The sequence below is a fragment of the Equus przewalskii genome, chromosome 13, assembly GCF_037783145.1.
Source record: "Equus przewalskii isolate Varuska chromosome 13, EquPr2, whole genome shotgun sequence".
Classification (NCBI taxonomy): Eukaryota; Metazoa; Chordata; class Mammalia; order Perissodactyla; family Equidae; genus Equus; species Equus przewalskii.
In genome coordinates this window covers 28,153,063-28,178,037 of record NC_091843.1, presented here as the reverse complement: position 1 = coordinate 28,178,037, position 24,975 = coordinate 28,153,063, and the positions used below count along the sequence as shown (strand labels likewise).

At 43.6% G+C, this 24,975-nt stretch overlaps 1 protein-coding gene across 13 annotated transcripts in view; it reads right to left on the bottom strand.

The window, feature by feature from the left end:
- HTR4 (5-hydroxytryptamine receptor 4) overlaps positions 1–10,733 on the bottom strand; it is a 171,215-nt gene extending 160,482 nt beyond the window's left edge. For 5 of the 13 annotated variants that reach the window (XR_011525116.1, XM_070569251.1, XM_070569254.1 and 2 more), the window contains exon 1: positions 10,215–10,512. The gene's annotated coding sequence lies outside the window, so the exon portion shown is untranslated. The other 8 variants (XM_070569244.1, XM_070569248.1, XM_008523317.2 and 5 more) reach the window with 6 other exon arrangements.
- Between the last annotated feature and the right edge of the window lie 14,242 nt (positions 10,734–24,975).

Below are 24,975 nucleotides of genomic sequence, written 5' to 3'. Positions count from 1 at the left end.
GGAAGCCTCAAGAGAAGTTTGAGACTCACTATGAAGTAGCTCCTGCAACATCCAAGCTGTCCAATTATTGACCTGTGTGCCTTGGCAAGCAACAAGGTCCACCTCAGTGGGAGGCTCAAACAGAAGGCAGAAAACCATCAGTCAGTCACGTCTGAGGGGAGGAAGAGAGACTTGGATGATTCTGAATTCTGATGAAATCCAGGAATGCAATGAGAGCAGAACTAAATATGAGGCTGTTTACTGCAGAGCGCTGGTTCTCAAGTTTAAGCATGCATAAGAATCACCTGGAGGCCTGTTAAACACAATGACTGGGCCCCTCCCTCAAGTTTCTGATTCAGTAGGTTTAGAGTAGAGAATTTGCATTTCTAATAAGTTTCCAGGTATTGCTGATGCTGCTGGTCTGGGGACCACAATTTAAGGTAAAATATCCTTTCCCGAAGTGTGGTTCTCATGTCACTGGACAAAGCACATGATATTAGGCAGTAGGTGGATACAGCATTAAAGTACGATTGGATAATATGGTGAAAATACGTTCTCTTTTCATTTTCTTTTTTAATCACTGTTATTTATGTTGAAGAAAAGGACTCAAATTAGAGTTAGGTTATCTTTGACACCTTCCTGATATTTGGTAATCTCTCCTTTATAATAAAGAAAAACAGGTCCCAGGCTCACAGTCTTTTGCTAGAAACACTATTGTCTTACTGAGGTCCCCTAAAGAAGTAGATCTTGAGATGAGGATTAAATAAATGAGGATTAAATAAATAAATAGTTATTTGGCAGGTGCAGGTATACTGGTGGAGTGATGAGGAAAGGGCATGAAAGGCAGCCAATGAAAAAGGTATTATTAAGCCACTGAAGCTTAATACCACAGGGAAGTTCCAGGAAATGGTGTAAAACATGTGCCTCAGAGTCATCCTGGACAAGTAGGGAGAGAACTGGAGTACTGATACTCCCACACCATCATTTATTGGTCAATGGCTGTCCACAGGGGGACAGGATTCCCAGGCATCTACAGCCCACTGTGCTTTGAGCAGAGTCAATTCCAACAGACTGAGGGCAGCCCTCTAAAAATGTGCATTCATCATTGGAAGTCAGGATATGGTACACAGAAATGAGGAGAGCTGCAGGAAAATGGGAGGAACAATGACAGTATCTGCTCCAACCATTTAGCTGAAATCTGATACACTGTTTTGTGTATGTTGCATTTGTTTTTACAATCACCTTCTATTTCTTGCAATTGGTACTGGTTTTCACTGACATTCGCGTTTCTTGTAAAACAAATTTATTTAAAGAAAACTAATTGATCTAAAGAAAAGTGCTATGCAATGTTCCAGATGGCATGAGAAGGTGGCAAGACTCACAAAGGTAGTACTCAAATGACTAAAGTTTGGGAAACACTGACATAGTGGTTTAAAGCAGAAGTTGGCACATTTTTTTCCGTAAAGGGCCATTTAGCAAATACTTAGGCTTTTTCAAGCATAAGATCATCATTACAACAACTCAATTCTGTTGTAGTACGAAAACAGACACAGACAATAAATAAATGAACGAGCATGGCTGTTTTCCAGTAAAATACACTTATGGACACCAAATTTGAATTTCATATAATTTTCACTTGTCACAAAATAGTATTCTTCTTTTGGATTTTTCCAACAACTAAAAAATGTAAAAACCATTCTTAGCTCACAGGCCATACAAAAACAGGCAGCCGGTCAGACAGTTTGCCAACCCCTGATTCAAAGCACAGCCTTGGAATGTGTCCTAGTTCTATCAATTACCAGTATGCCCTTGGACAAATTACTTCTCTCAGCCTCAGTGGCTTCATCTGTATAATGGGGATAAGCATAATACCAACCTCACAAGGTTATTACAAAAAATAAATGAAACTGAATACTTATAAGGCAGGTGCCCAGTGAGTCCACAGTATAATGTTAGCCAGCTATTGTAACAAGGTGGTCTCCAGCTTGGCAGTGCCCCAGTCCCTGGAGGCTGGGTGGTCCTACTCCGCTTCTCCACAAAGGCAGCAATGCACCTGGGGGCTGATCTCCCCACCTTTGGGATGTGGTTACAGAAATTATCCCTCTTCTCTCTAGGATAGGTCCCTGAAAGCCAGGTCTGAGAATGCCCAAAGGGTCTTATCACCACTGATTTCAAAGGCCTGGAATTGGGAGCCGGTCAAACCAAAATTTGCATTCCATCTAAATTAAGTCTTCGAAATTAGTGTTTTGGACCTTGCAGAATTATGCTGTTGACAGCAGTGGTTCTCAAACATTAAAGTAACTAAAAATCACTTGCAAAATTGCAGATTCAGGTGCCTCAATCAAAGCATTTCTGAATCAGTAGGTCCAGGAATTCCATTTTAACAAACTTCCCGTGATTTTGGCGCAGGTGATTCATGAAGAGCAGTATGGGAAACGCTTCAAGGATGGATCACAATCCACCCCGGTGAGCACACCCTTCTGAAATCCTCTTTCATAGTTTTCCCATAGCTGTTTAAATGCCTCACGGGCTAAGAGACCAAGATTACAGTATTCGCTGTACATGCCAAGAGGAAGGTCTCTGCCAGCAATATTTACCTCTTCTGTCCTCACCCTTTTCCATTTCGTTGAACCTCCTGGAGAAGAAAACACTTTATACCAAACTCTCTGCTTCAGATATCGTGTGATGATTATCAAATACAATTAAGCGTGCCAGCACAATCTCAAAGGACATGGGCTATTTAGAGCTTAGACGAAGTTCTGGAGCAGAATCTGCATCTTTATGGGACCAATAAGATGGTACCTCCCAGAAGGCTGCTGCCCACAGTCTCCTTCCACTAGTTCCTAAACACACCCCTCAGGGAAAAGATAAAGTAGTACCTATAGATTTGAGAGGGGCTCATTCAACACAGAAGAGAAGACTCCCAGGGATGAAGCAGGGGACCAGTAATGACACGTTTCCATAACTGATGCTTGGGGAACACATTCCAGGTACTAAACCCTTCACATGTGTTACCTCATTTCATCTTCACATCACACGGTGAAGGACTACAGCAATTATCCCCATTTCACGGATGAAGAAATAAGGCATAGAAAGGAGATGCTGTCCGAGGCCACACCAGGCCACAGCTTCAGAGCCCAGCCCTTAAACCACTAAGTTATCCCATAAAGGATCCAGATCTCAACAGTCCTGCCTCTCAACTTCTCCAGCTCAGCTTTACTAACTAGATATTTATGTAGCTCCTCAAGACCTACTGACACTTAAAAGAGGCTAAGTTTGTGGCTGGCACCATGGCCGAGTGATTGAGTTTGCATGCTCCGCTTCGGCGGCCCAGAGTTTCACTGGTTCAAATCCTGGGCGCGGACATGGCACTGCTCATCAAGCCATGCTGAGGCGGCATCCCACGTGCCACAACTAGAAGGACCCACAACTAAAAATACACAACTATGTACCGAGGGTCTTTGGGAGAAAAAGGAAAAATAAAATCTTTAAAAAAACACACAAACAAAAAAGAGTCTAAGTTTTTATCAAGGCCCAACTTCTCTCTTAGCATCACGGGGCTCTGAGCTCCTCTGTTTCTCTGAGCACCAGGTCTCCAGCAGTTCAATGTGGTTAAGATATCCAGCCCACCTGTCTCGCACATCTGCTACTACTCATGAGGCTCAAATAAGACAACACATGTGAAAGTCCTCTGAATGCTGTAAAAAGTTGTCTAAAATGGTTATTTCCCAGCCTGTCATTTCCACAAATTATTTTAAAATGTTGAAAAGTGAGAAAGAGTGTATTCATTTTGTAGAATCATCCGTGTCAAAATCAGATTTTCCAGAGATCTGGGGTAGGTTGTAAAGTACCAAACCTGCAGATCTTCGTGGAACAGGGGAAATACTAATTCTACTTGGGAAGTAGACTATTTATCATGGCTCAATGTAATGGAAATTTCAGGGCTTGAGAGTCAGATGACCTGGGACCTACCACTAACCGACCTTGAGTGAGTCCTTCCTTCTCTCCTTCCAGGAGATACAATGCTGCTTGATGGTTAAGAAAGTGGTTTTGGGAGTCAGACTGCCAATGTTAAATCCATCACCTCCTCATGAGTGACCTTGGGCAAGTCACTTCACCGGTCTCGGTCTCAGTTTCCCAATTATAAAACAGAATAAGAAACAGCAGCAGGGCTGGCCCCGTGGCTGAGTGGTTAAGTTCGCGCACTTTGCTGCAGGCGGCCCAGTGTTTCGTTGGTTCGAATCCTGGGTGCAGACATGGCACTGCTCATCAAACCATGCTGAGGCAGCGTCCCACATGCCACAACTAGAAGGACCCACAACGAAGAATATACAACTATGTACCAGGGGGTTTGGGGGGAAAAAGGAAAAAATAAAATCTTTGGGAAAAAAAAAAGAAACAGCAGCTTACTTTGTAATCATCCCAAAAACGGATTGATGAATGGATAAAAGATTGGATAGAAATATGATAAAGCAAGTTAGTAAAACGTTAGTTATGAGGTGAGTATATGAGTGTTCACTATACAATTCTTCTAATTTTTCTCTTAAACATGTTTTTTACAATAAAATATTGGGAAATTTTCTAAAAAGAGTTGTTAGAAGAGTCAGACAAGACATAGAGCTCTCAGTCATGCTCACAGTAAGTGCTTAGCATACATTAGTAATGATTATTTACTGTACGGGTAAAAGATGGGACAAGATGATAGATCCTTTCAACTCTTACAATCTGTAAGTCAGAGCTCAGCTAGGTGAGCCAGAGACATGACATGCATGAGCAGAACGAGAAGCTAGGCTACATGGCATAGAAACCAGAGGGCCAGAGAGGACCAGGATGCAGCCATAGAAATATCAGAAATGAGGAGGTATGCACGAACGGAAGCAGCAGGACTCTCTGCAGGGAATGCCTAAGATGAGGGAACCTCGAAAATAAAGGCAAGTGGCCATTATTACACGCCAAATAAATGTGTTTCTCTATCAAATCTCCTTTTGGTAGGAGAAATGCACTGGATTTGGAGTCAAATCTGAATTCAGATTCTGTCCCTGCCACACTAGCTGTGTGACAACAGGAGATATTCATCCAAGCATCCACTAGACCACTCACACTGGGAATGTCTACCTCAACTACAAGAGCGAACCCACGGCAACTATGCTTCCGCTGTGACTTCTTGGCTGCAAATAATTGGGCCAATCAGATTCTCTCTCTTGAGAATTTGAACCGACAGACACACTCATGGAAATGTGCCACATTAATGGCAGAGCAATGGGGAAAAGACTGTGACTCCTGGAGCTGAGTTCTCTGGAGATGGCCTGGTTCCAATCCTTCCCGGGGTCTAATTCCTTGAATTGATGAGAAAAGCTCCATGTCCTTCCAATAAATTCCAATTTCTGCTTAAACAAGCCAGTGTTGGCTTTTATTATGTATAAGCAAAAATATGTATTCACAATTAGCCTTCTAATAATACAAGAGTTTATTAGTTTCCGGGCCTTGATTTCCGCATCTGTAAACAAGAGAAACACCCCTTCTCTCAGGGGTTAATATAAAAATCAAAAAAGACTAGATGTATATAACTCCACAGTACATAGTAAATATTTGGTAAAGTATTTAAATTGCATCTGAGTCTCAGAATCACTAAATCTTTCTGAGCAAGTACTTGGAGTCACCTTGTTTAGGTGGAGAATGTGTGGTCGTGCAAAAAGAAACAGATGCTGATAGAAGATCTGTCCAGAAGAAGGAAGGAGTTGATTGAGTTTGTAATTTGGTTTTAAAAGAAATTTTTTCTGATTGAGATTGTTAAAACTCTAATCAGTTACACAGAAATGTTCTGACGTGAGTTTCTGTTGGATGTCTTCACTGTGCTCATGTCGATTTGAAAGGGAGAAAAGTACAACTACACAGGAAACAAAACCTGGATGCAGAGATAACAGGTTTTTCTCAATCTCAGAAGGACTAGTCAGAATTTATCTGGCAGTAGACAAGATATTAAAGGACTTCTTCTTTTTGGATTATCTGGTGAATAATGAGGATTTTATCATCCAAATTGAAGTAGTGGCAGGGGTAGGTGGAAGCAGGGAACATGAAAAGATCTAAGATCAGAATTAATCCAACCTAGAAGTACCATAACTGAGAAAAAGCAAAGGTTTTTCTGAAATTCAAAATGAGAGGCAAAGCTTAAATGCTTAGTGAGAGATGTCAATTAGTCCCTCAGGAGGTATTGTTCTTTCAGTCTTGCTCTATCCATTGATTCTCATAACTCCAAATGTTATCTTAAAAATATCTTTTTGTTAAAAAATCTCAGGTGGGTGGCCGAGAGCTTTATTTAGGTATCTAGATCTTCACCATGTAGTTCTCAGATTCCGGTCCCTGGACGAGCAGCACCAGCATCACCTGGGAACCTATTAGAAATGCAAATTCTCAGACCCCAACTCTGGCACAGAAGGAAGGAGTTGATAAAAATACAGCAACTTTAATTTTGGTGATAGGATAGGTATCCAAAGTTTAGATGATGGCAATGACTTAACCGAAAAAGAAATGTCTCATCCATTGTTTGCTCCTTTTCACCATCCTTCCTTTCCCCAAGCCCCTCCCCCAAGCTACCAGCCCCGCCACCACCCCTCTCACTCTGCATACGCCTTGGAGCTATTTCTGAGTAACCTGAAAAACAAAGAAAGAGGAGAAGACAAAAAAGGGGAGAAATCACATTATTTCAACTGAACACAAGTACCAACCTCACAGTCTCTAGCCTTCCTAGAAGCAGACTTCGTTCTACAATTGAACTAGATGCTGTTTAAGATCACTTCCACCCCGTAACATCAAGACCCCATTCACAGAAGGCAGTTTAGTGTGAAGGCTCAGAACGCCGACTCTGGAGTCAGACAACACACGCTCCAACCCCAGCCCCACTGCCTCACAGCTGAGAGAATTTGAGCGTGTTATTCCACTTCTCCAAGTTTGAGTTACCTGATCTCTAAAATGGGGGGGACTAAAAGTCTCTCTTTCATAGATTCTTAACAAAAATTAAATGAGATAATCCATGTAAAGCATTTGGAACTGTGCCTGGCACATAACAAGGGCTGGATTAATGCGAGCCATTAGGATTACTATGATATTGTCTCTAAAACGCTTCTCAGCCTTCAGCAGCATCTTGAGCATTTCCAGGCATAGCAACAAGGCAGTGAGAAACCAGGAGGGAAAAAGGTAAATATGTGCAGGTGGCTACCCTGGAAAGGGGTGGAAAAGGAGCTGGCAACACAGCAGCTCATCTGTTTATTATAATACTTTGCTGTAGAATATTTCTGTACAAGGCCCCCACGACTTGTGTTTGAATTGCAACAGTGGTTCTTAACGACGGTTGGTGTTTGGGGAACTTGCCAAGAAGACACCGGTAATGTCTGAAGATATTTTTGGTTGTCACAACTGGCTGATGCTACTGGCATCTAATGGGTACCAGAGATGCTGCTAAACATCCCATGAGGCACAGGACAGTTCCTCACAACAAAAAGTTATCTAGCACAAAATGTCAAAAGTACAGAGGTTCGAGAAACCCTGAATTACAACACTGTTATCTGAATAAGTTATCTTAATAAGACTTGACACATTTTTTTCAATTTTCAGAAAGGCAATGGCATGGAAGATTCTGGCACTTGATGGGAGGTGAAAATGGGTGACCTCTGAGATTCCTTCAACTTTAAGACGATGTGTGCAACTCACCCTCAATCACAAACTTAAGCCAATAGCGCATTTTCATCCTTTTCCCTTTGCCTCGTTCCTTTCCCTAAAGACACACTGAATGTTTTTAAAAAGATGGTTAGATACTAGAACGTAATCATAAGGCATTAGGGGAAATGTTTCTCATTAAAACAAAGAACATCAATGACACTCAGAATTTTAGAGCTAGAAGAGACCTTAGAAATGATCTAGCAACTAGATTCTACTTGAAATCTTCCATCACATTTCACAGATGAAGAAACTAAGATTTAGAAAGGCCAAGAGACTTGATCCAGATCACATAATGCTACAACCATCAGAAGGTCTAGACTCTTCCAAAGAACTTAGTTCACTTATTAGTCAGACAGTGATAATATCAAAGGTCTCTTTTTGTGCATTTGCTTTGCATGTTTTTCAATGATCACAGTCCACATCTGTTCTTATCTCCAGAAATCCCTGAATATAGGTCTCACCTGAAAAGGTGGTGGCAGCAGGAATAAAAAAAAAACTTAGATTCAAGAGGCACTGAGGGAAAATGAATAAAACTTGCCTATCGATTAAGCTGTGCCCACTAATGATGAAGGAAGAAGAGAAAGAAAAAGGTGTCAGCCAGGAGACTTGGAGGACGGTGGTGGTTCAAACAGAGATGGGAAAGTCAGGAGGTGGTCTGGGGTGTCAGGTCGCTCATGTTGGGCTTCAGGTGCTGTTCCTTAGTTGATGAAGTTGGGGAAGGAGTGAGGAGATGAACAGTGTCAGGGAGGTCCAGCAGAACTTGAGTGGAAGAAAACATTCAATTTGTTGGTTCCAAGACCACTGAGGCCTCTCAAAGGACCAGCTTCAGGAGTGAAATCCAGGTAACTCAGAGGAACGAAGAGCACCACTGTCTTCTGGGCCCTGGGACCTCTGTCTGCTCAACATGGGCTGAACTGAACACTCCTTGAAACTCCTACTAGCTCTGATGTGCTACAGTTCTCCTGGTGTTTAAATAACAGACCACTAAACTGTATAATAATAATTATAATAAAGACATTTCCCATGGGAGGACATGATGCAAACACAAGAGAGAGCTTAGGGTAAGGGTGCATGGGAAAAATAAACATAAGATTCAAAAATGACTTGAGAATGCTGCAAGCCCTTTGCACTTTTTACTATTTTCTTCCACCCTCATCATTTCCCGGGTGAGAGCTGCTCCTCAGAGCTCCATGCGTCTCGTGCCCTGTCCTGACGCTTTCCTTGTTTCTGGAGCACCGCATCCATCACCAGTGTCCTTTTCCTTCACCACCTGTGCTCGCCAACAGCATACTGCAACTCCTCCTCCATCACCTCTGAGGCTGAAGTTCCACACCGGGGACGACTAGGCAAACACCGCCCACTGCCCCGGGGGTCAGCCACAGCTTTATGACCTGGAGAGTCCGTCCCAGCAATATCAAGACAAGGAGGGCAAATTTTCCTCAGTGTCCTTCCATCAAAAGTCACCTTTGGTTCATGCCAAACCTGAACCCTAAGAAACATTTTTTGTTCATTTTAATGGACCAAACTCGAAGTCAACCCAACATTTTCTCTTAACATTGAACTCTAGGAAGAGGAGCCCATGACTTTTCCACCTCTGCCAGCCACCACTTTCCTGTATCAATGGCCACTTCTTCCGAAGGCAACTAACAGCACAGTGCCACACAGTGGGTAGCAAGCTGAGGGGAAATGCATCTTACTCTGGGGTTGGGATTCTGTGACAGACAACTGCAGGAAGCTTGTACTGGCAGTGACTGTGAAAGCTTCATGCAGCACAGCGTGCCCACACACATGGTCACTTACACACACAGCCAGTTATACACTCAGGACATGCATATCTTGTCACACACACGCACAGAGTTAGACAGAGTACACTCTCTCATTTACACATCCAGGACCATCCATACAGTCCACACATGTATCGGGTGACATATGCCCTTAAGGATGCACAGCCTGTGTCTCTTTCACGCTCTCTCTTCATTCTCCCTCTCTCTCCCTCTCTCTCACCTTCACACACACACATCCTTTACACGCACAACCTCATATAGTCAGCGAACACACCAGCAGTTTCACAAGTACTTACGGACACAAGTGCAGGGCACTAGCCCCAACCCTACAGTGGTCCCACGCTGGAGACGTGTCTCACACCACCAGCCAACCCACCTACACCGTAAGACGCCACGCAGCCCATCCCTGCGGCAGAGCCCGGGCTCCGGAGCCCAGGACCCCCAAGTCCCGGACTCGGTAGTGCCGCCCCGCCGCCGCCGCGTCCCCACCGGCCCACGTGGGCTCCCGGGGTCCTGACCCCGGCGCGCTGGCCGCACCTACCCGCTGCCCGAGGCGAGGGAGCCGGGCGCCCGGCAGACTGCAGCGGCCGCCCCCAGGCGCGGAGCCGAGCTGCCGCCGCCGCCGCCGCCGCGCGCTCGCAGCCACTGCCTGCGCCCTCCCCGCCGCCCCCTCGGGTGCCGGCGGCAGCCCCCGCGCAGGAGGCCTGCGGGCGCCCGACCCCCGCCCCAGCTCACCTGGCGGCGCTGTGCATCGTCCTCTCGCCGGCCGGCCGGGCCGGGCTCCGCTGGCTCACCAGCCCCCAGCCCGGCGCTCCCCACGGCCGCCCCCACGGGCGCCGGCGACGCGGGGAGTGGGCGCAAAGGCGGCCCTAGGACCTCACCCGCTCAGGGCTGGCCAGCTAGCCCCTCCCTGGCAAGAGCGCTGCCCATCCGATAGAGGCAGGGGGCGAGCCCTGGGCTCCCTGCTGACTCCTGGGTGACCTTGGGCAAGTTGGCTAACCTCTGTGAGGGCCCATTTCCTCTACTGAAAGATAGAGCTTGTGGTGCCCGTGCCTGGGGAAATCCCACCCCTGCGGAGCTTACTTCCTTCTCACGCCTCTGGCTCGGCGGCGAGGGCAGAGTTAGTGCGGGAGCGGGGCTCAGAGGGAGCTCGGTAGTCCCTTAGATACATGGCTCTCAAGTTTTCCAGAGGCAGCGTTTCATTTGCTTGAAGTCTTCATCAGCGATCCTACCAATATTTGGTAGTCTGCTATTGCTTCCCTGATCTGGAGGCAGCCTATTCCCCCAGCTCTGTCCACTTGTGACCTTGAGCATGTGGTTAGACTGTAGCCAAGCCTTAGTGCTGCCATCCGTAAACTGGGGACCATAAACGCACAGTTGTGTCGAGACTTAACCAAAGCTCCTGCCTGTGTGTCACTAAGGGTGTTGTAAAATCTGTGAGGAACAGTAACAGAATGCCAAACATTTTTCCTCAACACATGTGAGGAAAGGCCTCAAATTCCAGGGACAAGACAGTTCAAGAATTAAACAAAGCATGTCGGGAAGGCCAAAGGAGAACCCCCCTTTGGTGAGACAGGTGAGGGGAACAAAGGGCCTACTTAGTGGATAATTCTCCCCCCCCAAGGACGACTCAGGCTGCCCAGAAACTTGAGAAAACAGAGAATCTGAGACAGTAATTAACCTCTGAAAGCAAATGTCTTCCAAGACAATCTTAAAAATTATTAACTTACAATTGTGAGCACAACCCGAGTGAACTGGAAATTTAAATGGACCAACCTATTTGTGCCAGGAACTCTGACCTTGTCCCTTTGTCAGCTTCTCTCTCTCTGATATTCCCGCCTCTCATTTCCTCCTTCTTTTGCCAGGGACTGTCTGTCTTCCTCATGGTCTGTATTTCTTCCACATAATACTCATACACTCTTTCTCTCTTCTTTCTCTCTCTTCCCATTTCTGTCTCTCTCCATCCTGTTATCTCTTCTTTACCTTCTTTGTGCCATGTCTGTCTCAACACCTCTCTCTCTCAGCCATTCCCACCCACTACTCCTTTCCCTGGCGTGTGTTTGTCTTGAATCTTTATTCATCTTATAACCCTCATTCAAATTTTAAAAGTGGAAAAGTTATAGGTTATTTCTCTAATGATAAGAGCCAAACTTAAATTTACCACCACCCCACTTCCTAAACCAAATACTTCTGATAAATGACACCATTGTCTTCACACTCATGGGAGCTCAAAGCCTGAATCATCTTTGACGACTCTACCTTACCTCTCTTCCCCTTCTCCCCACTCTCCACCCAACCACTTGCCAGTTCCCAGGGAGTCTGTCCCCACTCCGCCGCTAGCATCTGTCCTTTCCTCCCTATTCCCACTGGACTGAATCATGTCTTTTCTGGAATCACCAAAAAGGTCTTCTAACTAGTCTCTGCCCCTCCAGTCCATCCTCCTTCCTGACGTTAGCATGCTCTTTCTCAGGCAGATCCCTAGTAGTGTCATTCCCTTGCTCTAAAACGCTAATGCCCACGGAAGGCAGAAAACGGCTCCCCAAAGATAGGCATGTCCTCATCCCAAGAGCCTGTGACTATGTTACCTAATATGGCAAAAGGGACTTTGCAGATATGATTAAGTTGAGGACCTTGAGACGGGAGATTATCCTGGATTGTTCAGGTGGGCCCTTAAAAGGGTCCTTAAAAGTAGAAGAAACAGGAAGTCAGAGCGATGCAGTGTAAAAAGGACTCTACCAGCTGTGACTGGCCTTGAAGATAGAAGGAGGGGTTCTGACCCGAGGAATGTGGACGGCCTCTAGAAGCTGGGGAAGGCAAGGAAACCGATTCTCCCCTAAGAGGAGAATCTCTTCCAGAAAGGAAGGCAGCCCTGCAGACACCTTGATTTTAGCGCAGTGAGATCCATATCAGACTTCTGATCTAGAGAGCGTTCGATAATAAATTTGTGTTGTTTTAAGGCACTAGGTAACTTGTTGCAGCAGCCATAGATAACTAATACAATGCCTCTCTTTTACTAGTGGAGGCACACATGAATGCCTTAACTTAACTTGTTACTGACGGAAATCCAAGGTAGCCCCTGCTTTCAGCCATCTTGCTATGCCCACAGCTTATCTTTCAAGCGGTCTGTTCCCTGAACACTTTCTTTTCTTCTCTCCTCCGTATCGGTGCTCCCGATGCCCTCTCCAGAATGCCCTTCTCCACATGTCTTGCTGGTCCTACGTCTCTTCAACGCTCATTGATTCCATGGAGCTGTTCCTGACCTCTCCCTTATTTGATTCTCCAGAATTTTGTTTGTATTTCCCGGGTTATATCTCATTTCAACTGGTGCTTTCTAATGGGAGAGCAGGGAACAAGAGAGAGGAGAGAACTCTAAATGCACAGGTTGAAACTGTTCCAGGCTGTGTTCATCTCCCTACTGTAGCAGTTACCACCACACTGCACTGTTTGTGAGTTATTTACGGGTATGTACAGCCCACTGGCTGGTGAGCACCTCCAAGGCAGAGACCAGGTCTCATCTTCCCTTCTATATCTCAGCCCCTAGAACCATGCCAAGCACACAATAGGAACTCATAGCTGTTTTTTGAATGAATGCATGAAGGGAGCAAATGCAATGTCTTGTGGCGCTGAGCAGACAGGGCTATTAATCATGTGTTTTGCACTATCTGTCTCTAGTTGGGCTGGTCAAGTGATGCACCATGCAACATGGTTTTAAATGGGGCTGCTTTGGCACATAGCTTGAAACATAGACTTTTCTTTGTTTTATGCTTGTTTTTGTTTTTGTTTGCTTTTGCTGAATAAGAATCCCACAATAAAAGGGCTATTCTTTTTTTTATCAGCTTTATTTTAAAAGGGCTACTATTGTAAGTAAAATCATCATAAACATACAAACTCTTTGGGTCAACAATTCTGTTTTTTAAAATGTATCCTAAGGGTAATAAGCCTGTGTACCCAAAGATTTACCTAAGAGAATGTTCTTTTATAAGAGTGCATAATTGGAAATAGCACAAACGTCTAACAATATAGGACTAGCTAAATATATTATCCCTACCATGAGATACCATTCAGGTATTAAACATGATTTTGTCAAATGATATTTATTATATAGAAAGATGTTTATGAATATTTTTGTATTCTTTTTATGCTTATCTGTGTTTTCTAAATACCATACAATAAGCATACATTTAAAAGTTAGGTTTAATTATCTTTTAAAAAATAGCTTTGCCTCCAAAGGTTAAGTCGTATAAAACTTTGGAATTTGAATTTTGGAATTTGAAAACCCATCTACAAATGAGATTCAATTCTCTGATGATGACAAAAGAAGGGAAAAGCCAGAAAAGGCTTGAAATATAATCTGGGCCTATCTTCATTCTATTAGTTCGTTCATTCTAGGAACATTTATTGTACCATCTCAATAAGACCTTTGATAACAAGCAACAGAAAAGGACTCTAGCTAACTTAAGCAAAAGGGAAATTGTTGGAACTCTACTTAGCGGCTCAGAGAATCACTAGGATGCTGGATGCCAGACTTGGAGAGGCAGGTACCGGAAGAGCTCCAGAGAACCCAAAAGCAAGCAGTGCATCAACTGGTTCACAGAGAAACTCCACCAGGACAGTGCACCATCCATCCTGACGTAGTGACCGGCCTCTACCAGTTCTCCATCCTTGGGCCACTCACCCAAGTTCAAAGTCACTGGAGAACACACCAGGCTGGCCAGGATTAGCTTTGCGTCTCCTCCTTCCCCCATTCTGAATCCAAGAGTGAGAAGGGAAAGGATCTAGTCCCTCCGCCAAGACTACACACAGTAGGGGAGATCTTATTTCTCCAGTAAGTTAGAGTGCTGTTAGGAAGGTCAAATGGAAACTAGCAGCCTGAAAATAAGAATTGATCACTAGGAGCCCCTGCGATGTGCCAGGCATCAGACTGTTCCAGCTTCCAGGTCCAGTTTCTCTTCCAGGAACCCTCGGGTACAATTAGCTCAGTGGAGCTAGCAGGCCAGAAACATCACTCAGAGGAGATTAAGAAGTCTTTGATTCTATTATTTCTGTTATAAACTTGAAACATTTTAAGGTTTTCTACTGCTAATTTCTTCTAGACTGCAGAAATAAATACTATTTTCCCCCTCTGCTTGTCCACACTTGGCTTGACTGATACAAATGTCCTGCTATATACTTACTGCATCGCAGCCTGCCACGGACTGCAGCACCTTATCAGCACCACACCATGGGGGTTATCTTAAAAGTCTCAAAGCTTGTTTTAAGCTTATTTTACTTTGGGTGGCTTCGCTGCTGCAGAATGGAGCCGTGTGTGTGTGTGTGTGTGTGTGAGGGAGAGAGAGAGTGAAAGGAGAGGTAGAAAGAGGACCAAGAGGAAGGAGCAAGCAAGATGGAAATTAAATTCCAAATCTAAATTGCTGAAATCAATCAATGCTTCTCTTAAACTCACAGACTTGAAGCTTGCATACCTTCCATCCACTTAAGAGCTGCTAAAACTTTAAACATAAGGACAAAGAGTTTTAACGCAGCTGTAAAGGAAGGGAAACCAAACTGTGAATACCTTTCCTATAATGAAGGCAAGGTGGCTGGCTTCATTTTAATAAGCTCCACTGAATAACTAAGAGCCCAGAACCAGACGCTGGGGCATTCATGGGCACTTGGGTCATTCACAGGAGTCCTCAGTTTACCTCACAGACTATCATCCTATGTCAGGAAACGTACGTCTAGTCTATGTGTAGTAAAAGTTTCTTTAAACGAAGTTGCAAATGGAGAAACTTTTGCAATTTGTTGCTTCTAAGAGTTAAATCTCCCCTGGAGGACCACATGTATTCTTATTTTGCTCCCCGGCCTGGAGCACATGAGGATCTCCCACTCCCCCAAATGTCAATCAAACCAAATGAGCCAGCGTGTTGCTCAGACTCCTCAGCTCGGCCTCCAGGAAGCTCCCATCCTGGATTCTGCTTCCTCTCCTGCCCCAGCTCACAACACACTCCTCTGCAGCCATGCTGGGCTGTGGATTTCTAGTCACACACAGCTCTGTCTGGCCCCAGGACTTCTGCATTTACTGTTTCATAGACCTAACATGATTCTCCTCTGCTTCAGCCTAAATATGTGTCTTACAGAGAGGATTCCTCTTGACTACTTTTCTCCCATCCCATTAATTTCTGTCCTAGCACTCTGCTTATGTCCCTTGGGACCCTCATCTCTCTCTGTAACTAATTCATTGATGTATTTGTTTATCTGCTTACTCTCTGCCTCCTCCACTAAAACACAAGCGGCTAGGGTTCAGAGACTCTGCTTATAAGGAGCCTGGCTTAGAGCGGACACTCTCTCGGTAAGAGTTGAATGGATGGATATGTGAAGCAGACAATTGGATTTGCATTCAGAGTGTATGTGCTCTCCAGGGGGTCAGAGTTGCCCAGGAAACATGAGCCCTTGGAGGCCAAAGGAAGGCAGATTCATGTGGATGAAAGGATGATCCCTCACTTCTAAGAGAGGATGTGGCTTTGGGAGAAATAGACTCATGTGTAGGAGGGGTCGTGAAATGGAACAGGTGGTTCAGATGGAGTGACATCATATGTCTGCAACTGAAAAGGGGGTGAGGAGCCAGAGAAGGAGGAGAGAAGCTCCAGGCTGCCTCTAACTAGAAAAGAGCTGTCCAGGAGTCAGTCTGCTCCGAAGAGAATTAACAGGATTGAGCAGAGAGTATGAGACCACATAATTTCAAGATAGGGTGTTCTTAGGAACTTGCTGTGTGGCCAAGTCTGTAGGAACCTGCTGTTTGAACACTGAAAAGCCAACTGCCTGAAAAAGCAGAGAATAGAGGCAGATAAAGGGCTGCCAGGCAGAGTTATCGCTGTCTAGATAAGAGGCTCCTGGTTCTTTTTTCTGCTGAGCTGTTCTTTGTCCTCCAGCCTTCCTGATATTGTTGGGTTTCACCTCTTTCTGTTTGAAAAGGCCGTTAACTAATTCATGTTTTATTACCAATAAAAATCAGATAAATGAATATTCAGCCTATCAGGAAGGAAAACTAGAAAATAAAGTCTTCCAGGAAGAGCCAGATCCATGAGACAGACATCATGAGTGTGACCTGCCAGGGAAAACTCTGGCACAACTGAAATTTCACAATTTATTTTTAAATTTCTATATAGTAAAATTCAGTGTTCTTTTGGTGTACAATTCTGTGAGTTTTGACAAGTTTAGAGAGTTATGCAAACACCGCCACATTCAAGATATGGCAAAACTGAATTTTAACATCAACAAGGCTCTTTGGGGATAAAGTTTATATTACATATGTAATGGGACAGTTTTGCCTAGCTTCAGCTAAAGTGAACAAGTCCCTTTCTTCTCCACACTGCCCATTGTCCCCTGCCCTAGATGGATTTGTCCCATTCTTAAACCTGGCAGCTTTGTCCTGGAACTGGGAGAGGAAGCTCTGAGGAGGGCAGGGGCCACAGCGGGAAGAAGAGAAAAGTGGGCAGGTATGGAATGGCCTCTGACCCCACCAGATTCCTTGGACTGGTTTGAGCTGTAGAGAGAAGGGGTTAGAAGCAAAACCCAATAGGCGTGTTCAGGAAGGATCCGTGAGAGGCTGGGCACAAGTCAAGACTCTGTATTCAGGACCCAACTCATGAAGCAGGGCTCAGACCCAGGGAGGAGGCCGTGTCCTTGCACCTGGAGAGGCAGGTCTTTGGGTCTTTCAGAGCCAGACTCCTTGGCACAGACACTACTGGTCTCATGATGCGTAGAGGCAGCAGGGACCCATCACCGAGCAGCAGTGCAGGCAATGAAGGTGGTCAGGGCAGAGATGGACAGGGTGAGTATGGCTGACGTATTTGGATTGCGGGTGCGCGTGTGGGATCCCTTTGGAGTCTGCTACAGATAATCAGGGACACTTACAGTAAGATGGTTAGTGGATAATTTGAACCATCATTTCATGTTTAAAGAAGGGCAAACTGGGTAGCTAGGAGGTTGGCAGATTCTGTCCCGCAAATGGCTTACATGTTTTCTATGTGGCAGGCCCTGTACTCAACCATGGGGATTATGATGCATAAGAAGATAGGTCCCACTTTTCAAAGCCCTCAGAGCCAACTAGAGGGGTGAGAGTTGGACACAGATAATTTGAGCACATTGTGAAAGTTAATAAGGCAAGCACAGGTGGTGAAGGGAGCTCATGACACCTATTATTGTTGCTGTCATTATTTTATTATTACACAACAAACATTTATTGAGTGCATACGGTTTGCTAGTCACTGTGCTAAGAAAGGTTAAGGAACTTGGTATTGAGATGACATGACATGGCTAGAAAGGGTCAGACCCAAGATTAGAATGCAGGCTTTAAAGCCTTTGCTGTGAGCAACCATGAAACGAAAATCACGATAACAACAACAATGTATAAACAACATTAACAGTTGATCACATTACATGTATTAGGCACTTAACTATTCCACACTATTTCAAGAGCTATTATGCACAAGCAAACAATAAAATCAGGCTGGATTTCTGACGCATGAGAAAGCAGAACAGGGGCCAGGATATTATAGAGAAACAATTCTGCTTGGTATAAGACTGTCTCAACATTTGGCACCGTCTAGCACTGTAGATGTCAAAGCACAGGCTGGGCGCCATCCGCCAGGAATGCTGAAGCAAGAACCCCTGTTCCAGGTGCAAGGTTCAACATCACCTCTGCCACTCCCCCAACTCATTGATTCTCTGATGCTGAGATTTAAAAAGCTCAGTCGTTTTTGCCAGCTCCTTCTCCAGCTTAAATGTCAGAGCCCTTCCTCTTTTTCCCCTCTCAACAGGCACCCGTACAATTTCATCCACAATGCTTGCTTTAATTATCATTTGTATGCTAACAAGTCCCAAATTTTGCACTCCAGCCCAGACTTCTTTTCTGAGCTCCAGATCCGCCTCTTGGATGTAAGATATCCATGCCCTGGTCTTGGGTGTGCTTGGTCTAATTTGGCCTGAATGACCATGGAAGAGAGATCTCTATGGAAAAAACAAAAAGAGGTGAATTGGTTTAAACAAGATCTTAGAAAACTTAAAGAAATGGTGAAAGTGTTTGGTGTTGTTTAAAAACAGGAGGATTTGAACTTGTTTTTCTGACCACCTGGAAAGGAAGTGTAACCCAGCATACCCTTTAGGCTAAAGGGATAATAGCGATAATGTTATAATGATTTAAATGCTGTTTTCTGTTTTAAATTTCTAGAATCAACCTGTGGACATTTAAGAAGACTTAACTAGGATAGTCATAATGTATATTTCTTAATTTCAGCATTATATAAATGGAGGTACAACTGGCAAGATTTGAGGGGTAAAGGTGGGAAGGTGTGATGAATGGGTGAAGGAACTTTAATGTTCTCATCATACAACACAGGAATCAAGAGATGTCCATCTCTGTGGTTAATGAAATGAGTAATGAAGGTTTAATTATGCTATTTAAAGTTGCAGAGGTGACCACAGAAGGAACTGAGAATATGATATAGGGAGCTCAATAAACAACACAAGTGAAGAAATAGTTATGTAAGCCTCACATAGAAAGAGGAAGGTGATTTCCAGAAGCCCTGTACTGAACACTGGTTTCTCCATATAAATACACCATTTTCATGACAATAGTCACATCTCCCCATCCAGCCAGTCTATGTTTTAGGGAAGCTAAACCCATTGCCAGCCCTAGGGATGCCCTTGATCGGCCTAAACCAACTAGCACATTCCATCTACCACATACCTAGTCACAGTGATTGATCCAGGCATAAGCAAGTGACCCAATGTGGGCCAATGGTACACAAAGAGATTTGCTAGGTGTCTGGAAAGAAAATATTTTTCTGCTCTCCTGTGAGAGGTCTCAGAAAGAATGTGTTCCTCCTTCTCTGGACAGTGAGATATAAGGATACAGTATTCTGAAATGCTGTAGCCATCTCTGCCATCCTAGAGAGAACCAGTCTAAGAGTAAAAATAATGCATGAGGAAGATGAGCCAGAGAATCTCTGAGAAATGGAACAAAAGTCCTGAAGATGTTGTCATCAACTGGATCAAACTGTACCTGAAGCCATAGATAACCCTTGAACTATTCAGTTATGTAGAGCAACAGAGTTTCTGATTGCCTACTCAATATTCTTCATCTACTCAACGGGTAGTAAAGACCCAGTTTTATTCAGTGGTGCACTGATTCCAAAATAAATGACTACATTCCCAGCCTCCCAGCACATGACTGAGCTGTGGCCAATGCAATTTACACAGATGTACTGTATGGAACTCACAGAAAGACTCCTGCGAGGTCTCTAATGTGGCCAGAGGGTGCCACATTTCTTTTGCTCCCTTACTCCTTCCTGCTGTGCAGACTGAGGAGTTCCAGCAGCAGGCATTTTGAAACCTTGAAAATGGAAGCCACAAGGGAGCAGGAAAATAGCAGAGCCTGGGTCCCTGATGAATGTGGAGCTTAATAGCAAAGATTGACTGCATATCTTCAGGCTTCTCTTCCCTGAGAAAATAAATGATAAAGTGTTTAAGCTGCTATTAATTTGTATTTTCCATTATGTTCAGTTAACCTATTTCTAACCAACACAGCTGATTTTTTTCTGTAATTTGCAAAATTAAACAGTCCTGAGAGAACTGAAACAAAAAAATTCTCTTCTCTGGAGACAACTGATTCTTGGGTGGTGGAAAGATAGATTACTATCGCTTTTCCTATAAGCACTACATTAGATGATTTTTTAAAACTTTGATGTAAAAAATAAAATATGAAGACAATGCAATTAGGCATGGAGAAACCACAGAGTGAGGAATTAAACATCAAAATATATGATTTGTGGGAGCCTCCCACAAATGGGGATTAATGTTATATAGGAATCCTGAATAGTTCTCAGTTTAAGGGAAGTTTTAAATCTTGGGAAAAGTCACTAGAAAGCATTGTGTACATGCGTACACACACACACACACACACACAACATATCCGAATATGGTCTCATAGACTATTAAGATAAGGGAAAACATTCACAAAATATTAAGGGGAAAAAAGTGGAATGTCTAGCAGCACATTTAACAGCATCCCAATTGTGGAAATGCCTGCAGCGCAGGATTAAAAATCTACAAGGAATTTCTCAAAATATTAGCAGTGGTTGTCTCTGCATGACAGAATCATAGTTCACACTTGCTTTTTTTACTTATACTTTTGAGTATTTGTCAAATTTTCTACCTTGACAATGTCTTACTTGAAAATCAGAAAGAACCAATTTACTTTCTTTCAAATGTTTGTAAACTATTTTTTTAATTGAAAAGAGTCCTGGGTATTGATACCGTAGCTATTTGGGAACACCAGCTGGCATCAGCTGTGCTGAGGGAGACTAGAGTAGGGGATGCCCCTCACCTGGGCTCATAGCGATGGGAAACGGAGCAGCCTGGCTCTAAACGCAAGCAGGGCTGTCCTTAGAGTAGCATGGAGAGCCACACACTCAGGGCTCAGAGCCGGGGGTGTGGGCTGAGACAAACCTGATAAAGCAGTGCATGTGTTCGCTACTCTAAACAGATCTGCCCACAGGAGCACAGCAACTCACTTCCATGGACAGGCAGCTAGCCCCAGGCAGCCAGGTTTTACTTTGGCTTCTTCCATCCTCTATCCAGGGATGGACCCAGGAAAGTGGAGTGGAGAAAATGGAGGACATGTGATAGAAGCAGGAGGTGGCCACACTCAGCGTGTCCTTCTGCACACTCAGGTGATAACAAAGCCCGGCTTTGTGTGTTTTACAGCTTCCAGTATCTTTCTGATCCAGAAGGCAGCTTGGGTCATAAAGTATCTTGACGAGAGAAAACGGAAGAAGGTACAAAGTTAATGTAGATAGGGAGTCTCTCATGTTGGCACCAGTAAATATAATAAACTCCAGATTAAGAAGACAAAGTCAAAGAGGCACCTTTGAAATGAGTCAGCCAATTAACCTTTAAAAACAAAGCAAAAAAATCATGATCTTAGGAGAAAAATGAAGCATTTTTTTTAAAAAAGGCAAACAAACATTTACCTGGTGAAAAAAACTGGAAATTTGATGGCCCTTCTCTGAACTTGATTGTATAACTTTAAAAAAATGAGATAGTTTGACAAGATCGGTGTTTTAAAACCTTTGGAAAGCAGGCTTCCCATATAAGATTCACACTAGTTCATTAACAGATTAGTTCTCTTGTCTGCATTTGTCCCAGGTGGTTTAAAACAGAAATGCTGTGAAAGGCAAAGAGTAACAATTTGCCCTTCCATTCTCTCTAACTCTTTTCCATGGAAGTCCTCACAATATCTGTGTTACGCCTTCTCCAAAGTTCAAAGATCTTTCTACTCTGCCACACTGTCTTCTGCGGCGGGACCCACCTGGCACTAGAATCTTTTTCCAACCTTCCTTTTCCTCCAAGCCTCCGCCTCCTCCTTTTTCTAATAACATTGGTAATGATAAGAATAAGAATAAGATAAAATGTAAACTATTCATCTGACACCTTAGGGACAAGACCCATAATGCTTGTAAGCATTTATTTTTTAAAATAAGCAAACCCTTTAAAATTTCTGAGGGTTTAAGGACAGGAATGGTCTCTTAATTCACCTCTGGCTCCTCAGCACCTGGGACAGCGTCTGGCAAGACTAGTGAATGAACTCATGAATTCTTCAAGCCCACCAAAGATAAATACTTCACGCTCAGCCATCACAAAAATCCCTTCCTTGAGCACCTTCATGCATGATAGACCTATAAGGAGCTAATATTATTTACCAGAGGGCTGGGAGAGAATATGCCTGTTTATTTAACTTGCACAAATTCAATATTATATGCTTGTCAAAAAACAAAAGAAAAACACAACACTTTAAATACATAGGGGCAATACTGCCCTCTATTCCATTCAATGACCATACGTCCTAGAGTTAGCATGAGATGCTAACTCATTTCCCTCATTTGCTCTCAGTTTTCATGTTATCCTGAAATGAACATCTCACTGTGCTGTGTGACTTTAGTGTCTAAAGTGATGCACTTTTCACAGAACTTGCCCCCTAAACACAAACAAGCAGCAGCATCTGACACTCAACTAAAGAAGCAACAATCCATTCTAAGCTGGAGAAGAAATTGGCTGAGTTGGGTTTATTCTGAGAGGGCATGCTGTTTTCCCATGTTGTTCTTTATTACTCAATTTATTGACACTGTAATTTTTGGTCATATGTTATTTTCACCTTTCAACTAACTTTGGAGACCAAGTCTGAGATGCAATTGTATTGTAAATATCTACAGAGTCTGGGAAGAGTGATTTGCTCTGTGTGTGTGCACGTGTGTGCATGTGTTGCTGTGACAGGATGCAGCTTTAGGCAGAATGGAAACTCACTTTCCATTACAGAGCTTCACATTTTGCCACTTTCCTTTGCCTTTGGTAGTTAAGAAAATAGATTTTGCAGTAATTGTGGAGGTCCCTGCTCCAAGGGAATCCTTTTTCCTTTAAATTGGGCATATGTTCTTTTCAAAGAGAAAATGAGATCAAAACTGGGGGCAAAGATAGTTGAGGAGTAAGTCCATAGAATAGTGGCTACCAGAGAATGATGGATTCAGTGAGAGAGAACCATGGAGGCATACATACGGCATCTATGTCTTGGAAAGTACTTGTGTGTTCCATCATCCACAGGAATTGAAGTTGCAGAGCATCCAAGTTATGTAACACTAGACAAGCTACTTCTCCTCCATGGACCTCACCTCTAAAATGGGCATAACCATGGTACCCCTCTCATAGGTTTGCACTAAAGACTAAATGAGATAATACATGTAAGTGGCAAGGCACATTGTTAGGCATGCAAAACTTACCCAATAATGAGTTATTATTATCACTCTTGACTCACAAAATGTGAGATGGGATTAGACAGTCCCTCCCAGTTTTGATATTTTAGCACAGCACTGTCCAATGAGAATATACAAGCCTACAAGCCACACACATAACGTTAAATTTTCTAATAGCCACATTTTAAAAAGTAAAAAGAGGGACCAGTCTCATGGCATAGTGGTTGAGGTTCAGTGTGCTCCACTTTAGCAGTCCTGGTTTGCAGGTTCGGATCTCAGGCATGGACCTACACCACTCATCAGCCATGCTGTGTCAGTGACCCACATATAAAGTGGAGGAAGACTGGGACAGATGTTAGCTCAGGGCTAAGCTTCCTCAAGCAAAAAAGAAAAAAGAGGAAGATTGCAAACAGATGTTAGTTCAGGGCTAATCTTCCTCAGTAAAAAAAAAAAAAGTAAAAAGAAAAAGGTGAAATTTATTTTAATGATGTTTTATTTAATCATATACATATAAATATTATTTCAGCATGTAATCAATAGAAAAACTATTAGTGAGGCATGTTGCAGTCTTTTTCTGGTATTCAGTCTTTGAAATTGAGTGTTTGTTACACTTACAGTGCATCTCAATTTGGACTAGCTGCATTTCACATGCCCAATAGCCACATGTGGCCGTTGACCATCATATTGAACAGCACAGTTCTAGAATAACAATGAGCTCAGTTTTAAACTTACTCAATTTGCTTTGGCTGAAGGACATCTAGAAAGCAATGCCTCCAAAGTACTTGAAAGTTAAGCACTGAAATAGTGGGTGAGAGATTAGGCAAGAAATGGAGATGAAGGAGCTATTCACATCGTCAATGCCACGAGCATGGATGGCCACCGCCAAGCCTGAAACGCTTCCTAGGGGGTCATCTTTTGAGTTAAGGCCACGAAGGTGTTACAGGAAAATACATGACCTTAAATGATCGGGTGCTCCTATTATTTGGATTTCTCCATGGGCCTATGAAAGAGCAAGAGAAATTTAAATTTCATTATACCTGTGTTCCTGATTAAAGCCCAGATGTTTCACAGCGACTGTAGTCCTATTTATCTGTAATAATAATTTAAAGTTAATGGACAAGCAGAGTTGTAATAATCATTAAAGAATGTAAAGATAGTTTTATGTTCCTACTTGAACCAGAAAGACACTGATAATGAATTGTGAAAGAAAAGAGGGAGACCATGGGGGGGGGGTGTGTGTGTTTGTGTGTGCGTGTGCGTGACCAGTGAGGCCCTGTGACTTGCTAAGAGAAACGATTGACTTAGCTGTTGATCCAAGAATCCACAAAGATTTTGAGCAGACACACACTGGAGGAAGGGGAGGAACACGGAGATGGAACTGCAGGGCAGGATAAGATATGGACCAGTGGCACTTCTGTGGATGTCCCTCAGCCAGCCTGTCTAAGGAGACTTCTCAGAGCCCACAGGAAAGAGTCCACTGAACTCAAATCCTTTTTGGGTCTTTGCACACAATGGAAACTGCTCCTTGCGGCGTTCATCTACGACATCTAGACTGTGGGAATGAGGATGTAAAATGACTACACTTCTGAATCAAATGATTTTGTTCTTTTGATGACGAAAATGGAGAGGTTAAGAGCTCAAACTTTAATTTTACCATCCCTGGCCTTGGATCCTGGGTCTCTCATCTGACGTGGAGCCTAATCTCTTCAAAG